Here is a 13,629-nt window from a genome sequence, read left to right on the forward strand (position 1 = left end):
CAGGTGTATTACCAGCATCCCTGTCACTGACCCAACACTTTCACTTGGGCTACACAGTTTGAACAATCAAGTTAACCCAGGATTACTTCTGTTCAGTTTCTACATTTAAAAATAACCTCCTCTTGGTTGGGGGCCGGGGGGGGGGGGGGGCCGGGGGGGGGGGGGGGGGGGCGGTGGTGGTGTAGTAGTAATCATTTGTTGATTTATGCCAAGAAAACCTTTTGGGCCCACATTCACCCTGCTGGCATTTTTGCCAAGCTGATATTCCTTTAGGGTGTCAGCACATTGCAATACATAACAATTTCTTAATAGCTTTGACATTTCTGACAGTAGCATGAATAAACTGAGTGTGTAGTTGGAGGGCGCGGGATAGCCTACTGCAGTCCAGTCCCTCTTCTCAGTGCTATTGCGCCTTTTTATCTAATGACTCACGTAGAAGTATTTATTGTAGCAGAGACCAGAAAAAACAAGAAATACCCCTCCACCCTGCTTAAGACAGTGACTTTATTACAGTACGAACTTCTCAGGCTTGCACCCCCTTGCATGCTCTCTCTCCACCCTTATAAATCCTTCATTTTTTGCTGCACAGACTGACAAGGTAGAAGAGATACAGAGTGTGCCCATCCAAGCATGGCCTGTGGTTTGGCACTCCTCAAGAGTGAGAGATGGAGGCAAAATCCCTTCCCGAGGGTAGGGCTGGACAAGAACATAGTTCTGCTGCTGCCCTGGTGAATGCTCTCACCCCAGGCAATAATGAAAAAGGCGCGTAATGCTACCACATCTGTATTTTCAACTATCCCACAGATAAACCAGCCCGGCAAAACAGGTTCTCCTGCAATGCTACGTGTCCCCCTGCCTACCTCTCAAATTGCTGAAGGCTTAGGAGCCTGAACCTTCTCAGTACATCCACAAACTCAAAGGATCTTTGCAAGCACTTCAGGAACTCCGCAGACCAAAGCAAAGGTGCTTGCAGGGTCAAATGGGTCTGTGTCTAGTATGTGGTCTAATTCCTGTCTGCAGCAAAGACTCCATAGTAGCTGGCCCCTAATCCCTTCCTGCACTGATGATCTAGGAACATGGAATGCTACAACACTGTGCAACTGGAAGAGAAAAAGGAAAAAACCAAACCTCCAAGGTCTTCATAGCCAGCACATATTCCTGCTTTCTGGGAGACAGCAATTAGGTGATTCCAGATGAAGCAGGCTAAAACATGAAAATAGGACCTTCTTCAGAAGAGTAATGGTACTAATGGATACACATATACACAAGGTCCTGCAAAAAGCTTTGTGCCTGGAAGACTCTCATAAAACTTCATATACCCACACACAGACTAAGAGAGGTAGCTAAATGAGTTGCACTGACTGCAGGAGCGAACAGCAGCCTGTCATCTGGACCTATGTTTTTGTCTACAGCTTTGAATACACAAATGTGTATTTAATACATACCGAAAGCTTGTTTTCTGGGGTGGATTTTTCTTTAAAATCTGTCTATATAACAATAGCTCATCATAAAAGGGAAGAAAGACTGTCCTTCTTGATGTACAGGGGAAGTACAAGAATAAATTTAAGATTCAGATGATGTCCAACTACTACTGCAATAAGAACACAGAACAATAAGAAAATTACTGAATGGAAAGTAATAATCCCATTTCTAATACAAAAACCAGGGCCACACTGAATGATAAAAATAATAATAATAATAAAAAAAAGAACTACCAGCTGTCTGTGCCAATAACCATCATCTTCTGTGCTCATTGAATGAGACAAAAGCCCTTTGGGGACCACAGACACACAGCATTTAATTATGTAATAGGATGTAACCTAGTAAAACGGGAGCGGAAGGACTTACAGAAATCACTGCAATAAATGCCCTCCCTCACCGATATTTGACAGCCTCCAGTAGCCTTTGACACCGCACACCAGCCAGCCTAGCTGCTGGGAAGAAACACCTCTAGAGCAGAGCTGGGCTGGCCCTGGGGGTGCCCACGTGGCTGCGGGCACAGCTGCTGGCTCCAGCGCAAGGTCAGTGCCAGCTGCCTGGGCAGGAGGCACCCGTGTGTCACATCTGCTGCAGTATTTGCAAAAGGAAGTATGAAGTCAAGGATAATGTTTGGCAGCACAAATGAGAGTGCAAGCACCTCTTGGTGATGCAACCTGGCAAAGCCTTACCATACGCTAAAGATAAATTTCAAATGGATTAATATCTTACGGAGAAATGGGAGAAACTTAGTGACCTCAGGGCATGCTTCAAGGCCTTGGTAAACTACTGTATGAAACAAACAAAACTAACTTCTCTGAGAACAAACCAGCCGATCCCTGGGGTAACATGTGGCCTATACATGTATTTAAAGGGAAAGGAAAATGGGCTTTAGCACATCCTTGACTGATACCATGTTTCCTGACAAACCAGCCCTCAGCTTCCTTTGCTGAAAGGCAGTCATGTACAGCAGCGCTGTCATGTGTCCTACTAGAAAAAAAGTCTTTCCAGGCAAGCAACCAGTTCAAGAATTTGAAAGTTTAAGTCATAGCTCTGGAGATGAGACCCGTATCTCCCCACAATTTGGAGGAGATATTACCAGACCATTTCCCATCCTTGGAGTCCTAGCAAGGAAAAACACTTACTTTTGGAAAGCTGATACACTTTATTCTTTGAGAGATGCTATATGTTCTTGGAAATACACATTCTTGGAAAGATAATACACCTTAATGTGATGGCATGGAAAGGGAGTCCAAAGGAGGGAGGGTAGAGCATCATGAAAGTCACTGATCACTGTCTGTCCAAGCACAAGAACACCGTGGCAAGTCAAGAAAAAATCTGATCAGCCATGCAACATAGAAAAGGACAAAATGGGCTACCAGGACAATAAAATTGCGATGCTTCTCTCATATTTCACTTTTTCCTGGGATCACACAATCCAACAGAGGCATGCAAATATCTGCAAGGACCAGAGGTGTAGCGTGGTATATTTGCCCTGCACATTGCTTTTGTGGGTTGGCAGGCTGGGAGTGCAGGTTAGACCCGTGTCTGGGGAACTGTTTCCTATCTAGTGAGCTCCAGTACTGCTTGAACTGGTTATCTTTTCTCTAGGAGACAAATGTCACTGCTAGACCTTGGCTAAATTCACAAGAAGGTCTTAAATATTTCAGCTTCTGAAAGTCAGGGCTCTTACAGGAGGGAGAGCACATGTGCACAGAAAGTGTGGGAAAAAGTGACTCTCTCAGGCTAGCACTAGGATAACTGGTCAGGTATGTCTGTAAATAAAGCAGCTGAAAAGCTTGACATCACAACTTACAGTTGAGAAGTGCAAGGCTCTATCAGCTTCTGGGCTGCAGCAGTATTTAGCAGACTTGAGTCTTCCTCAAGTTAGTTTAGACCTCCCGTTTGCCTATGCCCCGTTCACTGCCTCTGTGCAATGGTTGCTCTGTTGATTCAGTGTGACCCAGAGGAGAAACAGCACTCCAGTTTCACATTTCCAGTCTAAAGAAATCCCATGTTTCCTGTTTGCAGCTTGTTTTATTGCCACATCCCATATTATACCCAATATACGCTGTTGGTAGGTGCTTTGGGAGCAGGTAAGGAAGAGCACAGCCAACAACCAGAAACTTAACATAGGTGAGTACAACACCAAAACACTTTCTAATAAAAATTCTTACTGCAAGGCAGGCACAATTGTTCCCACTTGCTTTTATTCATCCAGCCTACTATGAAAATGGATCATCACCATAGCATAGTGAAATATGGGGAGTTCCCACAACATTACCCCTTACCTGCTCTGCCCATAAAAAGCCCTTTAAGCATTTACCACACTAGCTAGCATATGCATCAAAAAAACGACTACCAAGACTGATCTCCCTAAAGTCAGTCTCCTGCAAAGACAACATGGATTTGGGGCCATTCCCCCTTTGCAAGCACGTGCAACAGAAATGAAGTTAATGTTAGTTATATTGCCACAATCTATACCTAGGATGATACTTCCTGCCTCATAAAATTATGTTCTCCACTTAAGTCCCACTCAGTAAATCTGTTCAATAACCTAAAGGGTTTTCCCTAATGTCTCCATCTGCAAAATCTGGACTTGTACTTCACCCAGCAAGTTCAGTTGCAGTTCAGTGGGTACAGTCAGGTATAGGGTTGCTTAACATATGGTCTCTCAGCTGTAGATCCCAAGGTTTATAATGAGGATGACATGCCTCATCTGCCTCTAGTCCTGAAGAATCTGATCACTTTCTGAATAGCAGAATGCACCCAACACACTTCTGCCATGAAAAAAATAGGTTTATTTTATTTTTTTAATATAAGAGTTGCACAGTAAGCAAAGTAAATACTAGTTGTCATCTGGACACTTGTAGTCACTAACAGTGTTGAAATTATTTTCTCTACTTAATCACACAGCAGCTTTAGCTCATCTGTTGGTCTTGTGGACTTCCAGCGTTTCACTGACCTACCTCATCTTCAAAGAGCAGAGGCGTCCTGCCATCCAAACCTACAGCTGACTATAGGAAGCCCCATTTTGAACTGGCCATTTTCATTCCTTAGGACAAGGACCACACAGCAAAGCAAGCTTTTCCAGACTCCCTACAAGAAAACCAGCTCGTCCCTATCCATCTGTAAATTCCTGTGCTAGCCTAGGTTACAAACATAGGACAAAAGACCCGGCCATCAGGTAGCAAAGGGGCATGCTCACAGCCTTGGGCTGCCATTCAAACCCTTCCTTGACAGCTGGATAAACCCAGCAAGGATTAAGTACACTCAGCAGGGCCAGGAAACTAGCCTGGTCTGTGCGGCTGGTCTCCTCTTCAGTGCTGCTCTGACTTGGTCACAATTATTTCAGGCTTTGTTAACCAGGCGTGGGTCGATTTGACTTGCTCAGCAACAAGCTTAAAAAACAAATAATCCAATTAATGAAAGAAGCAGAGTGTAAAAGTGTTTGGAAAGGGTTAGGAAAACCAGGAGGAGCAGCTGGCACGTCCCTGGTGGGACGTCTCCCTCCAAACAAGGGCGCACAGAGGCCCCTTGTTAGCTCGGCGGGGACAGCAGCGTGGCTGCTCTTTGAACCCCGCAGTCCTCGGGACCGTGACATTTCACTGGGATTCAGAAAGCCAAGGCGGGGGGGACAAAGCCCCACACACCGTGCAGACATTGAGGCTTGCAGTTAAATAGGCTCCAGAGACAAACGCTAACATTTGCAACTGCTGCCCACTTCCGACCCGATGACAAGGTCTCAGCAAGGGCTTATATAAAACTTCCCTCCAGCCCATCAACCCAGCCTTCTTTAGGCAACAATAAAGAAATGTCAGAAGTGATTTAAGAGTATATCTTTAGCCCTGAAATGAGTGTTTGTGCTTAGGCTGAGAGGGGAGAGTGGGAAGAGGAAGATCGAAGAGCGTTCACAATTATTCACAGTGCAGCCGTGGAATATATGCGTAGGGCTATTCATTCAAAATGTTGTCGTTGATAATGGCATTCAGCTGCAGAAATCCCTAAATATCATTTAGAGAGAGAGAGGACGACTGCCCACCGGGAGTGATGAAAATTCAGGGCTTTGGCTCAAATTCCTTGCACCACTGCTCTACTCCTGGCCCTTGCTGTGTATAACCTCGCAGGTAAGAAGCCGTGTGACTGCAACAAACCCCAGTCAATGCTCTCCTTCAGAAAGGGTCATCACAAATATTAACCTGTGCGAATGCAGGGTGAAATCCCCCCAGCCCTGAATAATGGCTCAACTTTGGTGTTTGTGGCCACAGCAGTTTCGAGACATGGCCAGGTCTGTAAGGTTGGCTGTTGAGGCACCGAGGAGAACTCAAGGTCTCCCCCAACAGCTACGTTTGTTCCTGCCAGACCCAAGCAGCCAGGATCATGCCTGCATGCTCCCTACAGTGCTGAGAGAAGAAGAAACAGAGGGCATCAGAGGGGAAACATCTCTCCTTTCTCCACCATGCCCTTGCTTAGGTGTTTGTCTGTCCCTTGGAGCAGGGGCAGAAAAGGTCATCCCTTTTTATCCTGGAGATGTGGGACAGAAATCCTATTCCCTTGCAAGCAACAGCAAACCGACTAATTGTAACTCACAAAGATTTCATCCACAGCACCTCAAGACAAGGCCATGTCACAGAACAAGCAAAACGTATAGAGACAGCAGGACATCAAGGCCAACTGCTCGGGCACTGCAGGATAAGGTTAGTCCTTCTTATCAAAATTCTTGTGCATAAAACCGTTCTCAGACTTTTTGCAGGTTTGTAAATTAGAAACAATAGCCACACTGACAGCAGTAAATCACATACTCCCCAACAACAATTTATGGCATACAAACTCATGAAACATACACACGCCGTCTCTGCCATCCCACCGATGGGGTCTCTGGGACCCCTCTTGCTCCAAACTGTTGATTTCCACCCTGTACAATAATTGATGGCAGAAGCAATGATGTTGCATATCTTTTCTGAAATGCCAGACCAAGCACCGATATCTAGTTCCTAGGAACCATCTTTTTCATAGCAACTGACTCCATGGAGATTTGCTTGCACTGTCAGTTTCCTACAGACAGAACACCAAAGACATCATGGAACATTTTCAAAAACTCTTCCAAAAAAAAGAAAAATCAAGAGAGAGGTAAATGAAATCTAACACTTGTACGAGTTTCCTCAGTGCTGCTAAGTTCTAGATCACCCATTTTCTGAACACCGCTTGTTTGCATGTCATGGTTTGCACGCACTGCTCTTGCAGAGGAGCAGATGTAACGATGGAAAAAGCTGGTGTGCACAGGGACGTACTCAGTTTTCTTTTGAAATCCATTTATCTGTTGTCTTTCGTTTCTTGGATCTCTCAGTGGGCATCAGCCTGAGTTTATGCCCCTGACTCTGTGACCTTCAGAAAGTCCAGCCTTGAAAATGTGAAATAAGCTAAAGAGGGACTTTACTCAAAACTTCCTATAACCAGGCAGAGTTGTTTGGCAAACTGCAGCCCCCACGGTAACACCAATTCCTTCCTCCCCAGCATGTGGAAAGAAACAAACAGAGCAACAGACTGAAAGCAAACAATGACCTCAAATAAACCAAATATATTACCTGAAAATCAGTACTTGTTTCAATTTTCTTACCTATTCTTGTAAACTGAATTTTTATTAGAAGATAAAAGTTACTCATGCATTGAAAGAAAAAAAAAAAAAGAAAAAAAGAAACCTTGTAAACCATTAATTTTGTGAAGACCAAAGAAGTTAATTTTACAGCACCAGAAGCTTTAAAAAGTAATTTCCCCCCAGATCACCGACTGGTTAGCTGGACAGAAACAATTACAGTTAGCACTTGCAGGTTTCTTTAGAGGCTTTCCCATGCAAGGCCACAGAGGAGACAAAGTGAGTTTCTGACAGCATCCTCTTGGGCTTCTGAGCTCCTTTAAGTATCAATGCAGAGTGTATCTACAAGCCACCCCAACTCATGGCAAAGACAGCTCAATGGCAGAAAGCCTGTCAGGAGGACATGGTGGGAGGGGAGCTCAGCACACACAACAGGGGCTGACCAGGACCACTGCCTGAGGCACCCGGGGCCTCAACAGCCACGGCTCACGCCTGGCCAGGGCTCCCAGTACCAGCCCCACCACACCACAGCAAACAGCCAAGGCAGGCAGTGAGCTGCAACACCGGGTGGCACCTAACGTTTAACAGCACAGCTGACCCACCACGCTTACACGCTTCGCTAGCTCGCTCAGGAGGGGAACGCATCACTTTACATGGCGTTTACATTACTTCTCTTACACTGGTGTGAATTAGGATCACCTCCTCAGTACTCCCTGCAAGCACGTTACACAAGCACAACACGCTGGACATGTTTCTCCCTGGTCATAAATATCTCTCAGTTTCTCCCTGGTCATAAATGCCTTTCACTTTATGGTAAGGGACTCACAGAAACTACCAGCACTGAAGAGCATAAGACGAGCCCGGCACAGAGAGCTGAAAGCAGCTTTGGGCTGCTCTGCCTCGGTGAGCTCTCAGTGGAGACGCAGAAAGGGACCGGGATCCAGGCACACCAAAGCTGTAGCCGTAACTCCCCAAAATTAACACCACAGATGCCTCCCTCAGCCTTCCCCTGACCTTAGTTATTCCCTGGCCTTCTGCCTGGGACTCCCAAAGCCCTCCCGGGACGTGACATAAACCATTAGGATTTTGCAAAACCGAGCACTGACCTTAGCAGGCGGCGTGGCATTGCAGGGTGCCGGGTGCAGCAGCCAGGAACATTTCCCTCTCACCTGGTCCTGAGCAGCTCCTGCCCCAGCACATACATCTTCGCAGCACGTATCTGCAGAGCCCTGGGTGCCTCTAGGAGCCCTGAGGAACACGGGCATCCCTCAGCGGGCTGGGAAACCCACAGCCTGCCTGTCACATCTTTCTTGTGTTACTGGATTTGGAAAAGGTTATCGCCTCGTACGTCCCTGTCTCTTCTGACAGAAGCCACCAGCTCTCCAAGCTGCTTGTGGAGCTGTTTACGGAACTCCATCAATGCAAAGGGAGGAGGCCAGAGCTGGCCAACAGCAGCTTGCTTTGCTCAGGCTGGGGGGTGGGCTGGCCGGGCCAGCTGTGGGTGATAATGGGCAGCCAGCAGCTGGGGCCGGGGGTAGTCACCTCTCAGATGCCTCCTGTGGAGCAAGCCCTGGGAGACAGGCTCCTGGTCTTTCTACAGCCACGTGTCCTGTATGTTCAGTAACCCAAGTGACTTTTCAAAGCCGGTTCTGTGAGCTCTGTGTTTCTCAGCTTTCTTTTCTGCAAAAGCTGCTTTTCTTTCTTTTCTTCTGATACCTCACAAGAGCATGTGTGTAATTTAATTTTCATTGTTTGCCCTTCTTTGAAAAGAGCTTTGAGAACCTAAGGTGGAAAATGTCAATTATTAAAGTAGTTTGAAAGCATTTACAGTATTTTCCATAACATAAAACACCCTGAGGAGTTAGCAAGCATAAAATGTAGAGGCTTTCCTCTTACAATTCTTATGGAGATTTAATGCTGGCAATTATAAGAATACAAATGGTATTTCCAGCTTAACTGTGCTTGTGACTAAGCAATTTATTAGAAGTAATTTACTTAATTGGGGATCAAAATGCAGAGCTCACCTTATGATATATGGCTGTGGCACCGGAAGCAAGGGACAGAGCTTAGAGATTTATTTTTCTAATAAGATTTGAAGAGTTCTTTTTTTTTTTTCTTTTAAATGTAACAAAATAGCAGCATTTCTTCTCGAGGTTTGATATCAGAAAAGGATTTAAAATTGCACTGGATCTTCCTGTGGGCCTTCAAGGCATCACAGAAAAAAGATGGCTTTCCTTTGCTATTATATTTCTATATTACTGAGTTTATTTTTAATTGAATTGCTGAAGTGTGGAGTGATGTTTATGCGTGGTCTGTTTTCTGCTTTTTAAAGTGGAAATGAATCCTGAGAAAGTATAGATACAGGCTACTGCACTGCAGAACCTTGTGTCTACATCTTTCGTCCCTTAGGGTACATCTCATTGCTCTGTATGGCCGGAAATGCCCCAGACAACTTGATGCTTGGATGAAATGGCGGAAATGAGGAGTAAAAATGGTCATAGCAGTTCTTCACAGCCTGCACTCCCCAACCCTGACCCATTTGCATGTGCATTCCAATAGAAGCTGAATCCCAGTTATCCTGAGCAGGAGGAAGGGGTGTGGGTGTCCTGCCTGCAGCCCTGCCCCGCAGTCCCCTGCAGTGGCACAGCTGCTGCCACCTCAGTTGCCCTGGGTGGACAGCACTGTTTCCAACATCGGGCTGGCTCACACGCAGCAGAATTAAGTTTCTGAATGCCTTTTAGTGACTGACAGTAGCCTGGAGCTTCAATACTTTCACAGGACAACGGGCACCTTGGTGGCAACCAGCTGAACACCAGAAACACCATCTCTCCCATCCCACTGGAAGTGAGAGGAGGAGAGGGACAGGACAGGGATGAGGAGAAGAGCAAATGCCGGCATTTCTGCCAGTCCACTGGGGTCTGCGTGCCCAGGGAGGCCTTTGCACCACTCTACACCCTCCTTGTATCCACATCACAGGGCTCACAGGTGCAGTCCCCAGCACCTTCCCCCTGCCCCATTCCTCCAGCAGCATCCCGATTTTCCTCTCCCGCTTCCTCATTGCCTTCCCCCACTCTGCCAGCCCCCAGCACCAGGACCCTACAGTCTCTCTCCTTTCCTTCCAACTAAACTCAACCTTGCTGAAACACGGGACAGTCCATCTCTGCAATGCATATCATCCTCCAAGGAAGGTGTTGCCAGCACCTGGATCCACACAAAGAGAGGTTTATACAGGTGCAGCACCACACAGGAGTTTGGGGGACCCTGTGTATTCCCACCCCATGCTGGGATCCCCCATTCCTACACAGGCACTTGGGTATGCAACTCCGTTCCCCCTCTACCAGCTGGATCCCTCCTGGAAATTTTGCCTCGCTGGAGGCACACGGGTCTCTACAAGAACAGTGGGCAAGGAGACCCTAAAGGGGGGCCAAGCCACCACCACTTGACTGGGAGAGAGCAATGTAAACCCTTACACGGTGAGCCTGTGCACAGGGGCACATGCAGGGAGGCTTTTCATGAACTCTGGCAAATACATTTTGAAAGATACATACCAGTAAAGAAAAAACATTAATCCACCCATTAAACGCACTGGTAGTTCTGGCCCCGCTGCATGTTTGGACGCTTCTGCTTGCCAGAGCAGCACTCTGATTTCTGCGTGTTGCCTCCAGAAAAAACCTGCATTTTGAACAGACTTCAGTGCCGAGAGCCAAAGCTGGAGAAGACAAGGATAAGGGCACCACAGAGGGGATGCATTCAGTTGCTGGGAGGCAGCCATGAGGTCTCTACTGTGAAGTGGCTTTTACTGGCATCACCTACTTGCTCTGACACCTGATGCCCTACAGAGCATAAACAGAAAACACATCGGGAAAATAGTCAGGAAGAACAGACAGAAGGCTGTTACTGGGTTTACATTTTCCAGGCCTGATTTGCAGTGAATAGTTGAGCTTTACTGCCAATGTCAGGGGCACTGGGATCCAGAGTGAGACCCGGTATTCTTGGCAAACTGAATTCACAGTGGCAGTGATAGCACCTGGCTCACACTGGAATTACGCAGATAGGGAAAGTACGCTGAAAAAGCCATTTGTATTTCCTGAAAGCTGTGGTCCTCAGCTGCAGATTTCAGCACTGAATCCAGCACTGCTGAAACTTTCAATTAACAAAGAGTACTTTCCTAAAAAGATGACTTTACTCCTCATACAAGGAGCTTTATGCTGATGAATCAATCAGGTTTTACATGAGGTCGTACAGCAATGAAATATATCGCACATCCTGGGAAGACTCAATCCCCACCTACACTGGATTCGAGAAGAACAAAATCCATATGCTGCGCTTCCTACAGACCCAGTTCTGTTCAGTCACCATTCATTCTTGTTTGCAATAACTGCAAGTTCTGCCAAAAAATGGTTCTTAAAATTGATTTCCATTGTGGCAGCCTCTTGGTTTCTGATAGTGGACTGGAGGGTTGCAAATGTCACAGTCCACCTCTATAACATCATAACTTTTAAAGCTGGTTACACTCCTTAAGATTCAAAGCCCTGTGGCTATGAACAGAGCAAACTTCTCCCAAGCATCCACCCTTGTAATTTCCTCATCCCAAATGTGATGGAGGCTGTTCCAGCCTTGCATTTACTGTTTGCTTCATTTATGTTTCAACACAGCATTTGTGGCAGCTCTGTTCTAAATCTGGCATCGGGAATATGGGGCATAGGAGATATGGGTAGATTCAGCCTCATGGCAAAAATAATGAGGACTTCTTGATGCCCATGATAGCTCGCTGTTGTATTTCAAGTGCAAGTGCATCCTCCATCTGTTTTCTTTTTTCCTACAGCAATGTATCTCGAAACAATGAGAGGAAAGCAATACCTGAGCATCGCTGCTTTCTGCTGCAGTCCAAGATCTATAAGAAAACCCAGATGACTTGTTGGCCCTAACTAGCATTGCCTGCATGCCCACAGCTAATGCACTACACATTGAATCGCTCTCAGAGTATACAAACACTCTTCATAGATACTAGTAACTTCTGAGTTTGCTCAAATGCCTTATTAGATTCTCTTCTCAAGCCTGAGTACACTTTTCTTTATGTCTTTTGATTATTATAGAGGCAGACGAGGTCAAAAGTTTCCAAAAGTGACTGCCCAGAACTTACAGAAAAAAACACAATTAAAATCCACTCAAGTTAAAATGGTCACTTCTCAGTGAAAGGCTCAAGCTCTCCATGTATCAGTCACAGAAAAGGGTCTCTTTTCCCATTTCCCACTGTGAACCCTCATTTTTGAGCCTGCCCAGCTGGGACAGCAGGCTCCCAGGCAGACCCCATTCCCACACCATACTCTGCAGGAGATCCAGGGCAAGGGGCTTATCAGCTCTCGCTTGAACATTGCCTCCTGGCAAACCTGAAAAGGCTTATTTTGTCACCTTTTATCCCTCTTTTCCCTGTGGGGAGAACAAATGAAACGGGGACTTGGGGCTTACTGACAAAGCCCAGCTTCTCTACAGTCTCAGGAAACATGGCCATTGCCATCTTCACTGAGAAACACCCAGTGGGTCAAATTTACACAGTGTAAGTTTGGTATCCATCCATTTAAGCCAAGCATGCCAGCATTATGCATTCATTTGGCCCATGAGGTCTCCTCATTCATAAAAAGAAAAAATAGATGCTTGGCTACCCAGTTGCTCTGATTATTTAAAGAAGTTTCTGATGCTGGCAACAGCTACAGCATACATAATTCAGCCTCCGTACCTTTCTCGAACACAAGACAAACACATCAGTGTATTTTATATAAGCCTTCCAGGACATTGGTTATTTCATTTATATGAGGTCAATTTAGATGTAAGTGCTTTAAGCAGCCAAAGCCAAACAATGTTAACCCTCTCGTTGCCTTGCCACCCCAATTACACTTTAAACCTTCTACTGTGTTCTCAACATGCCTTGTTTTCTTCATGTATAAATTGTTTTCAAGCACAGATTACCTTAAGGTTAATAATACATAAGTTAATATTTGATTTCACAGAGTTTGCGAACGGCAGAAATTGAACTCCACTGCCACTTGTTAGGAGTTAACACTAACATGTGCAACCGCACTGCCTTTGGACAGAGCCATGTTGGACTCTTACAACTTGAGGAAGATTTTGCTCTCTGATGCCCGTGCTAGTATTTGTTGGAAAAGGCTTGAGGGTAATTGAGAGCAGAAAACTTGTTCCTTTCTGCTTAAGCACTTGGATGGGATTAGATGTGACATAGCTACATGTGATCTTGCAGAAATCACTTAATTTGTCTGTGCTTTCTGTCCTTATATGCAGAGTCAGGAGTTCATAGTACTGGCTTGCTAAGCCTGCGGTGGTCAGCTGAGAAGATACATTGAACAGTTTCTGGGTAATGATCACAAGCCAGTTAGCTCAGCCCTAGATCACTTTGATTCCTTATACATTTCCTACTTGCAACCTGCAGAGCAAATGATCTCACGGTTTTAAAAGCATGGCCCGCCGCCCCATGCCAGAAAAGCAGTGTCCGCCTTGGGTCCCACGAGTGGGACAAAGACCCGGTGTGTGAGAGACACTGAGCT

Source organism: Falco cherrug, chromosome 13 (genome assembly GCF_023634085.1).
Source record: "Falco cherrug isolate bFalChe1 chromosome 13, bFalChe1.pri, whole genome shotgun sequence".
NCBI classification, from domain to species: Eukaryota; Metazoa; Chordata; class Aves; order Falconiformes; family Falconidae; genus Falco; species Falco cherrug.